We start from the raw sequence: 16551 nt of genomic DNA, 5'->3' as shown, positions 1-16551 counted from the left end.
TAAGTAGACAACATCTACTGATTTTAATATTGCATACTACACTAGAGTGAGAGCATACCATAATCATCATTTTTATTTCAAGAATCCCTTCAGTTTTGATAGGTGAAGACATTTTTGTCCATTCCCTTTGGATCTTAGTATGTGTTTCCATTATGTATTATTTTACATTTTAACTAATTATATTTTAATTTAGTTTTTTAAGGTGTAAGTATTGATAAAGGTCTCCTTAAGGCTAATGGATACATTTGATTGTCTGCTTTGACTTGTTTAGTTTTTTGCCTTTTGGTTTGTCAACAGATTTGCCAACCCAAGCTATGATATAATTACTTGCTGAAAGCAGAGGTCATAGCTGGAACTAGGTAAGAGCTGAATGAAAAATGAAAAACCTTTAAGCTCAGAGTTCTGTAGTACCTGTTGTGTGAACTGGTCATTTTTCCTCCTTCCTTCCATTCTATCTACTGCATCAAAACTATACTATTTTTTCCATTGGTTGTTGTATGGTGTTCGTATTTCCTTGGTTTCACCACATTGTACAATTTCCACAGCTTGTTACAAAGCTGTCACTGGAAATGGCTCCATTTCAAGTATGGTTTAAGCAATGCCTACAATATGTAGTTTATGAAGTACTTTGGAATCCTTCAAAATGAAAGTCACTATAGAAATGTAACATTTATTATTATGATAAAGGCTTTGTTGAGGTTAAATAAGTGGCTTGCCTTTGAATTTGGCAATGACAGTATATTCAAGATTCTGTGAAGCTAAAATAATTTTAAAGAAGTGAAATTTTAAAAATATAAATAATAAAATTAAACATAGATTATCTGATAGAAATATTTTAAAAACTGATGAATCATTAAAACGGAAAGAGTCAGACTCCACCTCCCCTTGTTGGTGTATGCATGTTTGTGTGTGCATGCATGCATATACCCCTGTTAAAGAATAACTGAGGTTAGGAACAGATGTTGCATTTGTCCCTGAATATGCCATGCTATTTGTCCTGGAACAAAAATATCCTAGGATTGGCACATACATACATCACCCTTCTAATCAGTGACTGAATGAATGCTTTTTTTTTTGTCATTGGTTCAATGATGGAATCCCAGGATAACTGTACAGACATACTTTACAATATCTCAGGATAAAAATAATACTACCTTTATCTGGGAAACTTTTTAGGATTTATCCCAGGACAATGGACACAGGTATCTGTACCACTGTACTTTGTCCTGGGATAACACAGTTTATCCCAGGGTAAATGTGATGTCTGTTTGCAGCCAGAGTGAAACTGAATATTGTTACAAATTATACTCTGCATCTTAGTAACATACCCTATCTAAATTATGTTTCTGACCAATATAACAATCATTTTTAAATTATTTTTATTATGAGATATTTATTGGATTCTGTAAGACATAGCTTTGTTCCCACTGCAAGGAAAACAATAGCAAAACTCCCACAGACTTCAGTAGTGTATGATTAGCCTGCTCTGCCTATTTCTTAGGCCTAATATTTTGTCTGAAGATTTTCTCTGTTAATCAACAACAGAATGAGACAAGATTGAACTTCTGCATCCTTTTAGAATCTGTAAAACTTTTTAAAAGTTTTGATTCTTTCCATTTTCATTAATGGACTACTGTAATGGAATTACACTTTATACATTGATTATATGTATTATTGCTTTCAGTTCTTTGATTAATGTTTTTCTGCACCTTCTGGTAGTTCAGATATAGTGACCTATGCTGTCAGATACATATATTTTCTCTATTTTATTATACTTTTTGTAACAGGAAGCTATACGTGTATTATGCAACATGCACAAATGTCTATGGGAAATGTATTTTTATCAGAAATAATGTAGAAATATGTGATGGTGTTTGGTGCTATAGAGATTATACTACAACAGTTTTGGGATGACTGCATTATTTAAGACTGGCACAACTACAACCTGTGCATGTCATCCAAAACAAGTGGCAATAAAAAACTCCTTCATATATTTTGTTTATGCTATACATTTATCTGTCTTTGCTTATTGGTTTTGTTCTTACTCTGTTTTGTTTTCTAATTAAACATTGCTCCAACAGAAACAATGTCATTATAACAGACACAGCTGAATGATATCCTCAATGCCATAAAAAGTAGGTATTTATTTAATAAGTTGTATTATTATAATAGCCACAGAACAAAGGAGCTGATAGCTATTGTGACCATTATGCTATAATAAACAGATACTTACCATATTTACTAAAATACAAAATGAGGTTTTCCCCTTACCCCCACTGACACGGGGAATAAAACCAAGGGTCTTATAATCTCATACCAGGAAATCTCACTAAATACACTGTCTCCTTTAAGAAGAGACTGGACAGTTACCTCACTTGGGTCACCTGACCCCAGTTGTCTTTCCTGCCTAGTCTGAGGGTGCTGGACCTGAAGATCTTACAAGGTCCCTTCCAGTCCCTTACAATCTATGAATCAATCACTAAGTAGCTGTCAAAAGTAGTATATACTCAGAAATGGAAACCAACTATGAAGCTGATTGAATATAGCCAATAATGAGCATGACTACAAAACATATGGCACACATGGGGCAAACATGTTGACAGGAACCTACCACAAGGGCAAGCCCACCTGAATAAGATATATGGTAATGCCCATTATGCACAATCCCCTTCACTGCTGAATGAAGTCATGGTGAGCCCACTATGTTATAGTGAGCCAATGGTGAGCCCACATAAATTTTTACTTCCTCTTTACCCCCAAAGCTGAGCTGTGTCTTTCGTTCCCATTTCCAATGATTTCTGTTACTTCACTAACCTCAAATGTCTGGCAAACATCACAAAACAGAGCTCCAAACAATTCACCCAGAATCCCTCTGTCCCCCCTCTCTTCGTCTGGTGCATATGAAGGCTGGACCACATTAATCATAAGATGAAGCCAGACCAGGTTGCCCTGTGCCTCATCATCAACATATATATTCTAGGAGCATCCCAGTACTCATGAAAAGACCACTCAGTACCAGTCATGGATGGGGGCTAATTAGCACATGGATCTTTTGTTGGGTGGAGGGGGATTCTAGAATACACACACATACCGAGCTATGGGGTAACTGTGGCTTGAAACACTGTTGACTCTTCTGGGGCCCAGTCCAGTGAACTATGTTGTAAATCATAAGTCTCTGACTTTAGACTAGTATCATGTGTCCCCGACGGGCCTTCGTAGATCCCTACTAGTAGTCTGGCTCTCCATTTTGGTGACCACCCTCTTCACTGAGCGTTGGTGTTACTAGTTTGGTTGTATACCCGCTTCGCCCACCCCACTTCTCGCCTGCCATGACTTTGCTGTTATCCCAGTGGGGCGGGGCTAGTTCACAGGTCCCTCAGTGTCCCAGGTTGGCCTCGTCGATTACATACAGGGTTCCTGCCACCCCTACACCCCGGCCTCACGCCACCTGTGGCCTCCACTTCCCTGCACCTGCTCAGTGATGTACCGACAGACTCCTTCCCCGCCGGTATAGATGTCCCAGCCCTATTGCAATGGATCCTTCCCACCACCACCGATCCGTCACTCTACACCGTCAGCTGCGTACTTCCTCACAGTGATCCTTCTATGAGGCCTACCTCCCTGACCTACCACCAGCGCCCTTATGATATTGCCCAGAAGTAACATCTCCTGGATGGATATATAGCGCTGTCCCCTTATTCTTCAATCGACACTTCTATTCTAGGCGGCGATCCCGCCCTGATCTTTCTCTCCCGCCAGGTGAGCCTTCAGCCTCACGCCCCTCTTCGGTGCTTCCAGTGCCCACTGCCACGGCACTGACTTTATGCACCTCAAGATCTTCCTGGGTGGTCTTGATCCTCCGTTGCCCATCCGATCTGGCACCGCAGGCTTTATCCACCGGTGATCAAGCCGTCCCGCCTCTTCTCCCAGCCACCGGACTCCCCAGCACTTCGGCCCTGTAGCTCCCGTTCCACTGGGCTAATGGTGGGGACGGCTTTGCCAGCCATTTGTTCCCCACTCCATCCGCCACCTCTGGAGCGGTGGCTGCCGTTTTTAAATCTTCCGGCCGGCGGCTGACATCACCGTCAGCTGCCAGCTGCAGCTGTACATAGATGCCGTTAACAAGCCGCACAGGCTCTCCCTCCATCGTGGCATCCTGCTCTCCCGGTAAGTCTTCCCTGCTTCCTCGGGTCCCGGGACGTCATGCATGGTTTGAACTACATAGTAGGTGCCAAAGTGCTCCTTAAAAGTCTGTTTATGGAGTACCTGTGCTAAAACTGGCAGCAATTTGAAAAAAAGGTAGCATGCATCAATTCCAGCTGAACTGATGCCCAGGTACTATACATAAAATGCTGCAATCATGTTTATGTTCAAGGTTATTGTTTTCAAACTTATTCAGAAACATCACCATCTACAGATGTGATGGTATTAGGCCACAGTAAACTAATTAACATCAGTATAAGAAAGTACTGTCCTTGAGAGATCAATTATATGTGATTAAATGCACATATAGATGTTGACTGCAGATGTAAATTGTGCCTGAGCCCCTGAGCACCAGGGGACCAGAATCCTGCCAGCCACCTAGCCACACTGCTCCACACTTTCAGTACCTTCATGCCCCAGCCAGCACCTCCGCCACCTGACACCGCAATCTGGAGCCCAAGGCAAAGTAGGGCTGGAGTAAACTGCTCCACCTCAGCTGAAATTGCTGTTATCCCAGGCTCATGTGTAAATGCTGCACCAGGGAGTTTACTCTGGATCAAATTGCTCTGAAGTTTATTGCTTCAAATTTATTTCTTGTATAGACACACCCACTGATACCACATTATTTTGGAGGGAGAGGTGTAAAATATACCTATCACACCACTTTATTCATAAACTCAACTTCCCCTAACTATAGACAACATTTTGCTTGCTCTTTAGCCCAAACATTCCAAACAACTTTGAAACAATAAATATCACAGAAACATACACACATACACAAATAAATCCTCTGTATACACTAGAAACATGTAGAACTAAAATCAGCCATACAGCCCAAGGTTATGTGTGAATCAGTGGAAAAATTCAATGTGTATTTTAGCTCTCTCTCAGTATAGCATAATTTTATTGAAGGTCTTGACTTTTTCTTTGGAATATATGTATTGTTTTTAGATTTTCAATTAATGTAGAAGTGTCCATTTCATATGAAGATTATATTGTGAGCAGATATAACCTGCAGTTTAGTGAAAGCATTAGGTATTCATAGTATCTGCAGAACCAATAATCAGCAAACTGGATCTTGCTGGATCATTTAATCTATTAAAGCTTTCATAATCAGCTAGATATACTCTTTCTGCTACTATTATTACCATAATGAACTATACTAATATACTATATAAGATTATGAATCTCAGAAATTATCTTAATTTGAAATATTTTACATACTTTTCCTTAAATAATGGAACATACTACTTTGGGTTCTAATAATTATTTAGATTTAAAAATTCCTAACTACATGTAATTTCATCACATAATACTTATACTTCTTCAGCATAACCAGCTCTGAAGAAAGCTGGATGGGTGGATAAACCCACAACAAGACCCAGGCCCTGGATAACTATATGCAGAATTAAGAAATTAATTAGGAGGAAGAACCATAATTTGCAGAGCTGACATCTATTTTACTTTACTTGCATGTATCAACGAGAAGCAATTACAATTCAATTAAAATATTCAATTTTATTACTTTACTGACTGACCTTGAAGTTAATGCCTGTTTTATTTAATTGCATCATCTATGAATAAATGTTAACCCTAGAATGTTATGCCCCATTATTTTCAATGCATTTTTCAACTCCCCAACTGAATTATATCAGTTACTTTATTATCAGCTGTCAGGAAAGCAAGTGAAGCTTTATTTCTTTGAGACAGTCCAGTACATGATGGGAGAAACATCACGAAAGGTTTGATAATGCTTTTTTAATAGTGCCTGATAAAATGAATTTTACTCTTATGTCAACTTTAGAAGTTTAAGACTTTTTTCTGTAGTTAGTATGTAATAGTACAAATAATCTAATAGTTCTGAAAGGCAATTTCTAGTCCCTCAATAATTCCTGATGAAACTGTTGACAGGAACTGAACACCTCCTTGGATATATTAACAACAGTTGCATAAAAATCTCTTGATACACACTGTTTGCTTACTGCCACAAAATAACTGCCGGGAATGGAATATTGCAGTAATGGAGAAATTCAGCAAATTCATATCCCTCTATCAGGAAAAATAAAAAAGAGCAGATGAACATTAGGAAATGGGCATTTCAGAAGTGAAAACCTTAGATTTTAGCAGCATTTTTTTTATGGTTCACTTTCTCTGCATATGCCAGTGTAGCATAAAACCCTAAAATATAACCACAATTTCTCAGGTACATTTTATACTGATACTAAAAAAAACCCCCTCAAGTTCTGTTTTCATGACATAATGTTTGCTTAAGATAACAAAATTTAACAACTCATTCTACCTATGAAAATATATTTGAAAAGGTATTTTTAGCATATTTTGGGATTTAAATAGATATTGTCATTTTTTCTTTGATTTTAACAAAGAAAAGTCCTACAAGAAAAACAAGTTTTTATTTACTATACCTAAGTCTTTTGTGCATCTCTCTGGATAAAGAATATTGAGCCAGATTTTAATCTCATATGCACCAGAGCAAGAGTATTAACGTGTCATATTTTTAAGAACTAATCTGCAGTAAACTGCCCTTCCTGCTCCACTCCATTTTATTTAATTGTGGTGAAGTATTAGCTGTTTCCAAGTTCAGTGTGAAGTACCTCTTAAGTGTTTCAAAAGGCAAGAAAACAGACTTATACTTCTTAGGAAACACCCTAAAAATGACCCTGGAAGAGCAAGCAACATCTTTGAAGTGCTTCACCTTCAGATGCTTGCAGTTGCATGTGTATGCTCAAGTGTATCACAAGAGGGAGTTGTTCACTCCTCTGACATCCCACAGTGGTTCAGTCACCTTCCTCCCACCCAACAAGAGATGGGAAGGGAGAGTAGGAGGCCTAAACAACCTCCTGTCACTCCCCTTGGTTGGAGAGCACACCACTGCATACCACAACGGAGATTTTTAAGCAGTTCAACAGAGAGGTTGTACATTTGTCTATGGCCTGAAATGTTCCAAAAGCTGAAGCTCTACAAATTGGAGCAGAATTTGGAGCACCTGAAATGTACTTCTGTCCATAGCCTTAGATACCTTCCAACCCTTACAATCCAATTCCCTGTCCCTTTCAAAAAAAAAAAAAGAAGAAAGGAAAAGAATATTAATCTCTCTGAAATTTTACATGCTACATCTCATGTGCAACATTTGTCTGGTAAGTTTGGAAAATAGTTTTAAAGTTATGAGAATTTAGGTTTATTGTTGGTGTTGACCTGAATGAACAGTACTGTTGAGAAGATTAGTGAAAGATACTGAGGCATATAAAAGAGAAATATAGATTGCACTTCTAACAAGTGTTACACTTCTAATAAGCAGAAGAGTTACACTCTAAAAGTGGAATCATATGCAGTTTGTTACACTTCTAATAAGCAGAAGAGTTACACTCTAAAAGTGGAATCATATGCAGTTTGAGGCAAAAGAAAAAAGTCAGTAAAGCACTGTGGGCAAATTCTTGAGAATACAAACTTTTTTGTCCATCCTTTATGCCAGGGCCTGGACAAGGGCAGATTCAAATTGAGTGTTTTATGCCAAACATGGTAAAAATAAAAATAAATGAATAAAAAATCTTGAGTTGGCAACCATGCTGGACTGCAGAAATTATTTTACAAAATGTTGTCACTCCAGGGGTTCCCTAATCACCCCAACACCCTCATGTCCAGTCCAGGGGAAAAAAAAACAAGTCGCGAAGGAAGAACTGGGGAAATGATCACTTGGTTTTAAACAGAACAACTGATAGGAAGGAAAAGACTTAGAAGGATATTTGAAGAGCTGTCTTCTTCTGTCTTGGAATGTACCTTAAAAATATGTATTAGATATATACAGCTTGATCCTGTTCTCATTCAGTTCAGCATAAAAAATAATATTGCTCCAATGCAGGGGTGGGTGGGTGGGTGTGCATGTGCGTGTGTGCGTGGTGTTGGGGCAGGCAGGGGGAAAAGGGGAAGGGACAAATTCAAGACAACCCTCCAATAATTAGATTTTATACCTGAAAAACTACAACAGTTATAATTTTTTTCATATAAAGAATCTAATTATTAGGAGGGTTGTCTAATATTCAAAATCATCTGGAATTTAGCTAAATACAGTATAACACAGCTGGATCAAACCAGGGTTGCCAACTGTCCACAACTTTAAGGACAGGACATGAAAAATAAACCTAAAAACTCCTTTCTATAAAGTCCAAAAAAACCTGACTGGTCAGAAAAACACTAAGCAACTGGAGCTTGACTGAAGATTCCTCATCAGAGGCAAGTGCTGAAGAACAGATGGAGCACAGCAGCACAACTTGGTTTCTGAACAGGAGTATAACACCCAACAGGAAGCATTCTCTCAGAGTACGGTCCCCACTCTCCCAGCCATGTACTGTTGCTGTAACTGCACCCATCTGTAATACTGTTGCACGAAAGCATGCAGTTCTTCTTTAGGGATCCATGCCAGGACTGGCGGGGTGGGGGGGGAGGAAGCAGCACCAGTGGGGATAAGGCTAGATAGGAGGCAGCATGGTACCGGGTTGTCAGGGACATGAAGATGTCAGGGTGGGTAGGGGACCTCTGGGATGACAGCATTATATAAAACCATTTTTGCTGTTAAGCAGAGTTGTCATCTCAATAGCTTCTGTTTTGTTTTGTTTTTACTGAAAAGCTACAAAAAAAAATAATCTGGCAACCATTTTTTTTTTACTATGCTTGGCATTAAAACCTAAATTTGAACCTACCTTGTCTGGGGCCTGTAAGAAGGGTTACAGTTACATTATGTAAAACATATATCAATAAAAACAAGCATCAGTAAAAAAGTTTACTCTTCAGTAAAAGGTTTGCAGATTGTCAATACAAAATCTGTCTGGGGTTGGCAACACTAGATCAAACCCTTAACATAATTTTAAACAGCGCTTCTCCAACAGCCTATATCCATTTCTAAAAAGAATGACAAACTGTAACATTTTTCAGTGATATTAATTGTGCAGGCTTGTAACACAGTTAAATACAATAGTAGAGAAAACAAATTTGATCTTTCATTTCCCAAACCATTGACACTAAAAAAAATTGTAAAAAATGCTAAAAAGATACTTTTGTGGAGGTGAGGTACAAGAACACAAATGTTAGCTCCCTTGAAATATATCTTCAACTTTAATTTCTTTGATAACTGTTGTATGAAACTGTTTAATAAACTTAACTTGATTGTGTTCTTTATTGGGATGATGTATGGTAATAGAATTATGCTGGGGTTGAATGCAAAGATAAAATAATGCTTCTAATGATAGGTGGTAAGCTAAATGGAACTGTTCTCTGCTCTGTTCATTTTGGCATATGTTTTTAATATTAGATTTAACTAAAGGTGGTTTTCAAAAGCTTCTAAAAGATCTTCCAAACTAGGTAAAGCCCTCATCAAATTTCAGAATTCTAAAAGGTAAAAGATCTGAAAGTTCTTCATATTAACAAAATTAATTTTATCTTTACTCTCTTGTGATTCTTTGGAACATCAAAGCTATCTGTGTTTCAGTTACAGTCTGGATTTCAAAGGAAACTTAGATTCACTGTTTAGTAAAGGAAACATCTTGAAAAAGTGTAACTCTCGGAAGAAATTTTTTACTATTTCATCAACTAAAAAAAATCATTTTTTTCATGTAAACTTTCTAACAGCCCTGAAATTTCTATGGTTTAAAAAGTTGCAAAGAACTTCTAGTTATTACTAAGCGATTGTGATTATCAAAATCACACTTTATTAAAAAAAAAAAAGATGTAGTCTGTTCCAACTGGAACTAAAGGGAAAAATACTTCCTGACCCAAATTTGGTAAGTGGCATAGGGTACGGGCATAGGACAGAAGCAAGACACTTCTGCCAACAACCTCTGGATTTTATAAGTGCCAACAGAAGCATCAGCCCACCCTAATCAAAATCCCTCCACTTTGCCAACAACCCAATTCTTTAAAGGCAAAAAGAAAGACTCAAACACAAAAAAAACCCACACCAAACCATACCAAAACTAAACAAATTGTAGAAGTCAGTAGCACTCAAAAAGTGAAAAATAGAATCCTTCCCGGTCCTAACTGGCAGCACAGAAACAGGAGAGTAACAGACATCTTACATACCACAAAACCCTCTGTGGACTGCAAAACATATGACAGAAAACACTCACTGATTGTCAAGCCAAAATTCCTTGTTCCGTCCTTAAAAAGTTGCCAAATTCAATCTTACATAGATTTAGCTTCCTTTTTCCCAAAAGTGTGCTTGGAAGACCATTCTAAAGCTACTAATGTGATAGCTAAAAATCTCCTATTTCCCAACATATCTTAAATGTAACCAGTTTGGAGCTATATTTTTTTGTCCTGTCATTGTTTTTGAGCCTGAAATGCTCTTCCCCTTCTTTAATGTTTTCCCGACAAGTGACTTGCTAATGAGTTATCATATTGCCCCATAATTTGTTTTGTTAAACTAAACAAGACAAATTCCTTTAATCTTCTCTCAATCTTCTCCATTCCCTGGATCATTTTAATGGCCCTTGAATCTTGAACTCATTCCAGATTAAGTTCATCTGCATACAATATTCTAAATCATTTTCTACCAACATCTTGTATGACAGTGTAAGTACCTCCTTGCTTTTACTATATACACAGAATGTAAGATAATATTAATCTTTTTCATAGCTGTGTTGCACTGGTGGCTCCTGGTCAACCCACAATCAACCAATATGCCAAGGTCCCTGTGTTCCTCAGGTAACCCTGGTCTATATGTCTCCATCATATCGAGCAGGGATAGGCAACCCCCAGCACATGTGCCTGAATGTGGCACTCAAAGGCATTTTGCTTGGCATATGTGCATCAGGGTGGACAGCAGGGAAGGGGCTGTGATTGTACTACCACTACAAGGATCGGGCCCCTCCTGACTCCCCGACCATCTGCCCCGGCATGCCAACATCTTACTGTCACAGCCCAGGGCCCTAGGAGTGGCCGTGATCTCTCCTGGTGCCCCTACCGTGCCAAGTTGGCAATCAAGCACCTTCGTCTCGCCCGCCACATCTTTGATGTTATCTAATTATATAACGCAGGCTGCCTTTTGTCCCCTTGGACACGGTGCTCTGTTTATTCTGGCCCTTATTCTGTATGGAGTGACTTGGTGCACCACAGCCTTATGGGCTATGCATGGCTCCAACCTCCCCTGTACCACGCCCCAAGCCTCACAGATGTCCCGGACGTTATCTGTTCAGTTTTCTTTTCTGCGCCCACTCGCTGGCGCCCCCCGGGCTTGTCACACAGCCAGCGCCCACTCGCTGGTGCCCCCCCAGGCTTGTCACGCAGCTGGCGCCCACTCGCTGGCGCCCCTGGGTTGGGGCCAATGCCCCCTGAATATCGTGCCCTCTCTGGGCTTCTTGCCTGTGCGCCCCTCCCTGAGGCTCCTCGCCTCTGGGCATATGCCCTCCCTGGGCTCCTCGCCTATGCACCCCCTTCTGGGGCTCTGCCCGCACTGGCGCTTCTCCCACACATGCCCTCCCTGGGGCTTTGCCTCGCAATTGGGCTTCTCTTCCTGTGTGCCCTCCCTGGTGCTTCTATTCCTATATGCCCTCCCTAGGGCTTAATGCAAATACCCTCTGGGCTTCTTGCCTGTGCCCACTCTGGTGCTCCTCATGATTGGGGCTCAGGTGGCCGTAGCCATGCCTGGCCCCTAAATCCACCGTGCCCCTTTCACAGGGCTGGGGTCAATGCCCTTCAATACCATGCCCTCCCTGGCTCCGGGATCCCCATACCACCGTGGAGCCCCACTGAGGCCTCCTCCAACCCCTATTAGCCTCACCTGGTCCTCCGGTGATATAAAACTATAAACAGAAAACTCAAGCCCCTGGGCTACAACATAAACTCTAAGCAACCTGGCTAACTCTCATTCAACTCCCTACCAGGGCTTCCTCCACCTGGTATCCTTGACCAGAAGCTGCTCATGCCATCAGGTTTCCCTACTCTGCTTGCTCCCGCAGAGCTCTTTCTTCCTCGGCTGCCAGAGGAGAACTTCCTGGTAGGCTTCAGCCTGGGCTGTTTATATACTCTAGGCCCTGCCCCCTCCCGGTTAGCTGACCCCTGTGGTTGCCCCAGCAACCAACACCTGTCCTTCTATAGGAGCTGGCACTTCAGTGCCCCTGTGACACTTACAAGTCGTGCGACCCAGAAGGGAAACCCAACAATGGGGACGCCGGCGGGTCAACCCAGAAGTGACAGATCAGGTGAGCAACTGAAGATCGGAATGACCCAGGAGGATTCAGAGGACCCCGAAGTAAGTTCCGAGATGGTGGGTGCGGGCTACGCCGAAGAGGGGTGAAGGACCGAGGACCACCTGGCTGGAGGGAGATTGGGGCGGGATTGCCGCCAAGACCAGCGGACATCGGTTAAAGGAACACAAGTGGGGCAGCTAGAGAGCAACTAAGGGGAATCCCTTCCCCCCGTTCAGGCTAATACGGATCTGGTGGAGGGTCAGCGAGGTAGTTAGGACGTCACTAACTCCAAGTGGGGAGTGTCACACCGGGTGAAGGGCTCGTGGCGTGGGGTCTATAGAGGGTGCGACTGAGGCACCGGTGCAGGCTACTGTGAAGTGGTCGACATTAAGGTAGGAGTATCCCATGGATTGTGGGATTGAGGACGAAAGCCGTGTTAGAAGCCTGCAGAAGCAGCACGGAGCAGGCATGGAGAAGTGGAGTCCATAGGTGGCATGACGCCGGGGTGCAGGGGTGGCGGAGCCCCGTGTACAACCGGCGGGCCAAGCCCGGGACACCGAGGGACCCGTGAACTAGCCCCGCCCCAACTGGGGAAACAACAAGTCGTGGTAGGCGAGAGCGGGGTTGGCGACACGGGAGAACGAACACCCAGGGTAACAAACAGGTCCGGATGGGGAGTAGCCACCAACCAGGAGGGCAGAGCTCCCAGGAGCGACACAAGAAGGCCCACTGGGGACAAGCATCATCTACAAATTTTATAAGCAAACTTCTAATTCCAGTTCCAAGGTTATTCTTGCTTTGTTCCTGCATTCTTTGACTATGGAAGGGTATATACTCAGTTCCATTTTCTACTTGTAGATTTGTTGGTTATTCACATTGCTGTTTGAGGTTCTTCTTCATCCATAAAGGTCTGTAATCTCCTTACAATTTTTTCCCTCTTTGCTTTGAATGCAAGCTTCCAATAGTACTTGTACTTTTTTAAAAAGAGTTCCATGCTGTTTCCAAATCCAGCTCTCCCCTACATCTTAATCCAAACTACCTCCTTAACAAATTGCTCTGTTTTTTAAAGTTAGCCTTTCCAAAGTCCAAGATCTTTGTTACAGACCTGGTCTTGTCCTCCTTTAGTTTATAGTGATATTACACATTACAATTAAACCATGGTAAGAGCACATAAAACATGAATGATCACACATTAAGGCTCATTAACAAATGACAAGTGCCCTTTAGGGATCTTAAAGTTATGACAGTTTACGCAAGGATTATCTTTGAGCTCTTACCTAGTTTGAGTTTACTTCTGAGTGTTCACTGGAGAGAAAACCACAAATTTACAGTCCTCCAGTATCCCAGGAAGCATTGCTCCCAGGTGGACTAAGTATCATATAGGATTCCATGGCCCTGGACTAACAGCTAGAAACCACTGGACAACAGGTTGGTGGGGTAGAGTGAGTGGGGGATGGGGAGGGTGGGAAAAGGGGTGAAGGGTGCAAGACTGGATGAGGGAAGAGGGAGGGAGTAGGAGGAATGTGCTGCTGTCCCTTCTGCCCCCCCAATCACCCCCCATTCTTCAAATTGCCCCCTTTAACCCCAGATCATTTCCAAATGGAATGTATGTGACTTGTATCAGTTTACAACCACGCTATATTGCCCTTCCAGTGCTTGGTGCTCTTCTCTTCTGGGCCAGCTCCTCATTTTCCAGATGATCCTCCTGCTGTAAATTTATCCTCATCATGGAGATTTTGTGGAATTCTCCAAGACCCTTGTCCCTCCCACCACTCTGCCCTGAGCTCCTATTTTAAAGCTCTTCTTATGAGTTAGTCAAGCTTGATCTCAGAAGGCTACTTCTTTACCTACGCAAATGAAGGCTATTCCATTACCTGCCAATGCCCATCAGTGATATGTTCTGAAGCCCTCCTCACAGAACAAATCCTTGAGCCACCTTGAGTCATCTATTTTAATTTCACCAACTTTTTCCACATTCCTTCTCCTTCAGGCTTACACATAAATCTACCTTTGCACTCCTGATCTGTTTCATTCCACTCAGTCGTCTCCAGATCAGCCTGTTTTGGGGTTTTTGGTTTTGTTTTTTTTTTTACTTCTCCTCATGGATATATTGCAATCAACTTAAAATTAAAATAGTCAAAATTGAAATCCTTATCTATAGTGTGAAGCATATTTACTTCCTGTTTTCCAATCCTCCATTACCTGCCCCTGCTAAAAATATAAAGAATATCCCCTTTGCTCAGAACCATAGTTTGGGTGTCTTTCCCCTTGACTCATCTTTAGAGTGAACAGTCAAGTTCTTTCAAAGTCTTGCTACTTCTTTCTCTATAACTCACCTTAACCTTAGCCTCTTCTTGCTATCCATGGATCCTCCTTCCAGGCCTAACCATCTTATGACTTAATTACTACACACTTTTCTTTTCTAGCCTCTCTAACAAAACCTCAAATACAACAATAGTGAGCCGCTAAAATTATCTTAATATTCTGTCATCTCTTTCCATCAAGTTTTCTCTCCACTTCAAGACCCCCCAACTCGATCTCTGCAAATTTATCCAATCTGTTTCATCACAGCATTCATGAATTTCATGATTTTTACCTGTTGCTTTCCTACCCAACTTGCTGTTTTCCACACTGACCCTGAAATGAGTACTGAGTATCTGTCTCTGAGTAAAATGGCTCCTGCCATAAAAACTATGAGCCCTTCAACAGCACATCTTCTGGACAAATGCAATAGAGAGCTTCCTTCCTTTTGTTAATCCAAATTGTTCAGCAAGATGAATTCAGCACACAAATGTACTAAAGAAACAAAACTAAAGCACAAACGTCAAATACAGATACATTACAGTATAAGCAGATTATCGAAGCTTTGCTCAAAAACATAATTACTCTAGTATGTGTTGATTAGGAAACAAACAAGGAAATTAGGGGGAGGAGGTTAAAAAGAGTAGTATGACAGCCATTAATAAAATGTACAGGAGGTATCCATGTGATTTACCACTTGTGTCAACTCCTACAAAAAATACAATAATAAGAACGAGTTAAAAGTAATCAGATCTGCATGCAAGATTATTATTAAAGATAACTTTGCCGCAAGAAAGATCTTTCTAATAGAAGTTAAAGGCCATACTTTAGTCTGCTTTATTTCCAAAAGAACAATCACTAAAATCTTGTACTAGGTAAATGATAAAAATACTATTTGCCAAACATAAAATGATAATAAACAAAAGCAGTCTTTTCTCATTATTAAATTAGACAGCAAAGTGCTGTCACAGATTCCATTAAGGGTCTAATGTCTATTGGCTACCTTAGAAAAAAAAACAATGAAAAAGCAACTTTATATAACAATTAACTGGCTAAGAAAGAATAACTATCATGTAGTTTTCATATGAATGTGAAGCAGTGCTTGTATTTACACTGGAGTCTGGAGGACAATGAAAAGGATCTTATATTGATTTATCTTCTCCCTCCCTTCTTTGTGACATTCATTTTGTCTGCTCTCTTTATAGCGTATGAAAATACTTCATTAAAGAAACTGTTCTTCTTGGCTCTGGACAACACCAAGCACAAAGTCCTTCCTTCCCTCCTCCCCAAATCTGATCAGACCTGATTGGAAAGACAGACTTGAAAAACTGCTTTCCAACAAAATGAGAACTAGATTTTTAGAAAAATTCTGGTACTATTTTAGCATAAAATGAAAGTGGCAGACCTTCAAAAAATTTTAAATAACCAGCCACTACATGCCTAATGGGAAGTTATTTCAAAATCTTTCCTAGAGTTTTTTTATGTAAATCTTTCTCCACTGATGTCAATAGGAGTTTTGTCACAGATTTCAAGGGTCCTACTACTGCAATGATGCTAACAAACAACAACAGAGACATGTACATGTAGGTAGTTTGATCTGAACCACAAACATGTACTATATAAAAAAAGACTGTAACTACACTGAACCTTAACTACCTCTCCCTTTTGTTCTATCTCCATAAAGGGATGATGTACAAAAATATCAAATTTTCCTAAACTTGTTGATAACTTTAACCTAGGATTCCATATATACACTTGGCTTCCATTTTTCTCAAATAATTGGAGTACTGCATCCAGTTCTGGACACCACACTTTAACAGGGACATGGAAACCTTGAGATAATCCAAAG

The 16551-nt window shown here is 40.7% G+C and overlaps 1 protein-coding gene across 2 annotated transcripts in view; it reads right to left on the bottom strand.

Moving 5' to 3' along the window:
* The window catches only part of DPH6 (diphthamine biosynthesis 6), a 409504-nt gene that overhangs the window by 279650 nt on the left and 113303 nt on the right, over positions 1 to 16551 (bottom strand). The gene's annotated exons all lie outside the window — the stretch shown is intronic.

The sequence above is a fragment of the Crocodylus siamensis genome, chromosome 2, assembly GCF_052110815.1.
Source record: "Crocodylus siamensis isolate JL-2025a chromosome 2, ASM5211081v1, whole genome shotgun sequence".
In the NCBI taxonomy this organism is placed as follows: domain Eukaryota; kingdom Metazoa; phylum Chordata; order Crocodylia; family Crocodylidae; genus Crocodylus; species Crocodylus siamensis.
Note: the sequence above shows the minus strand (reverse complement) of the source record. Positions and strands in the feature narration are given on the sequence as shown.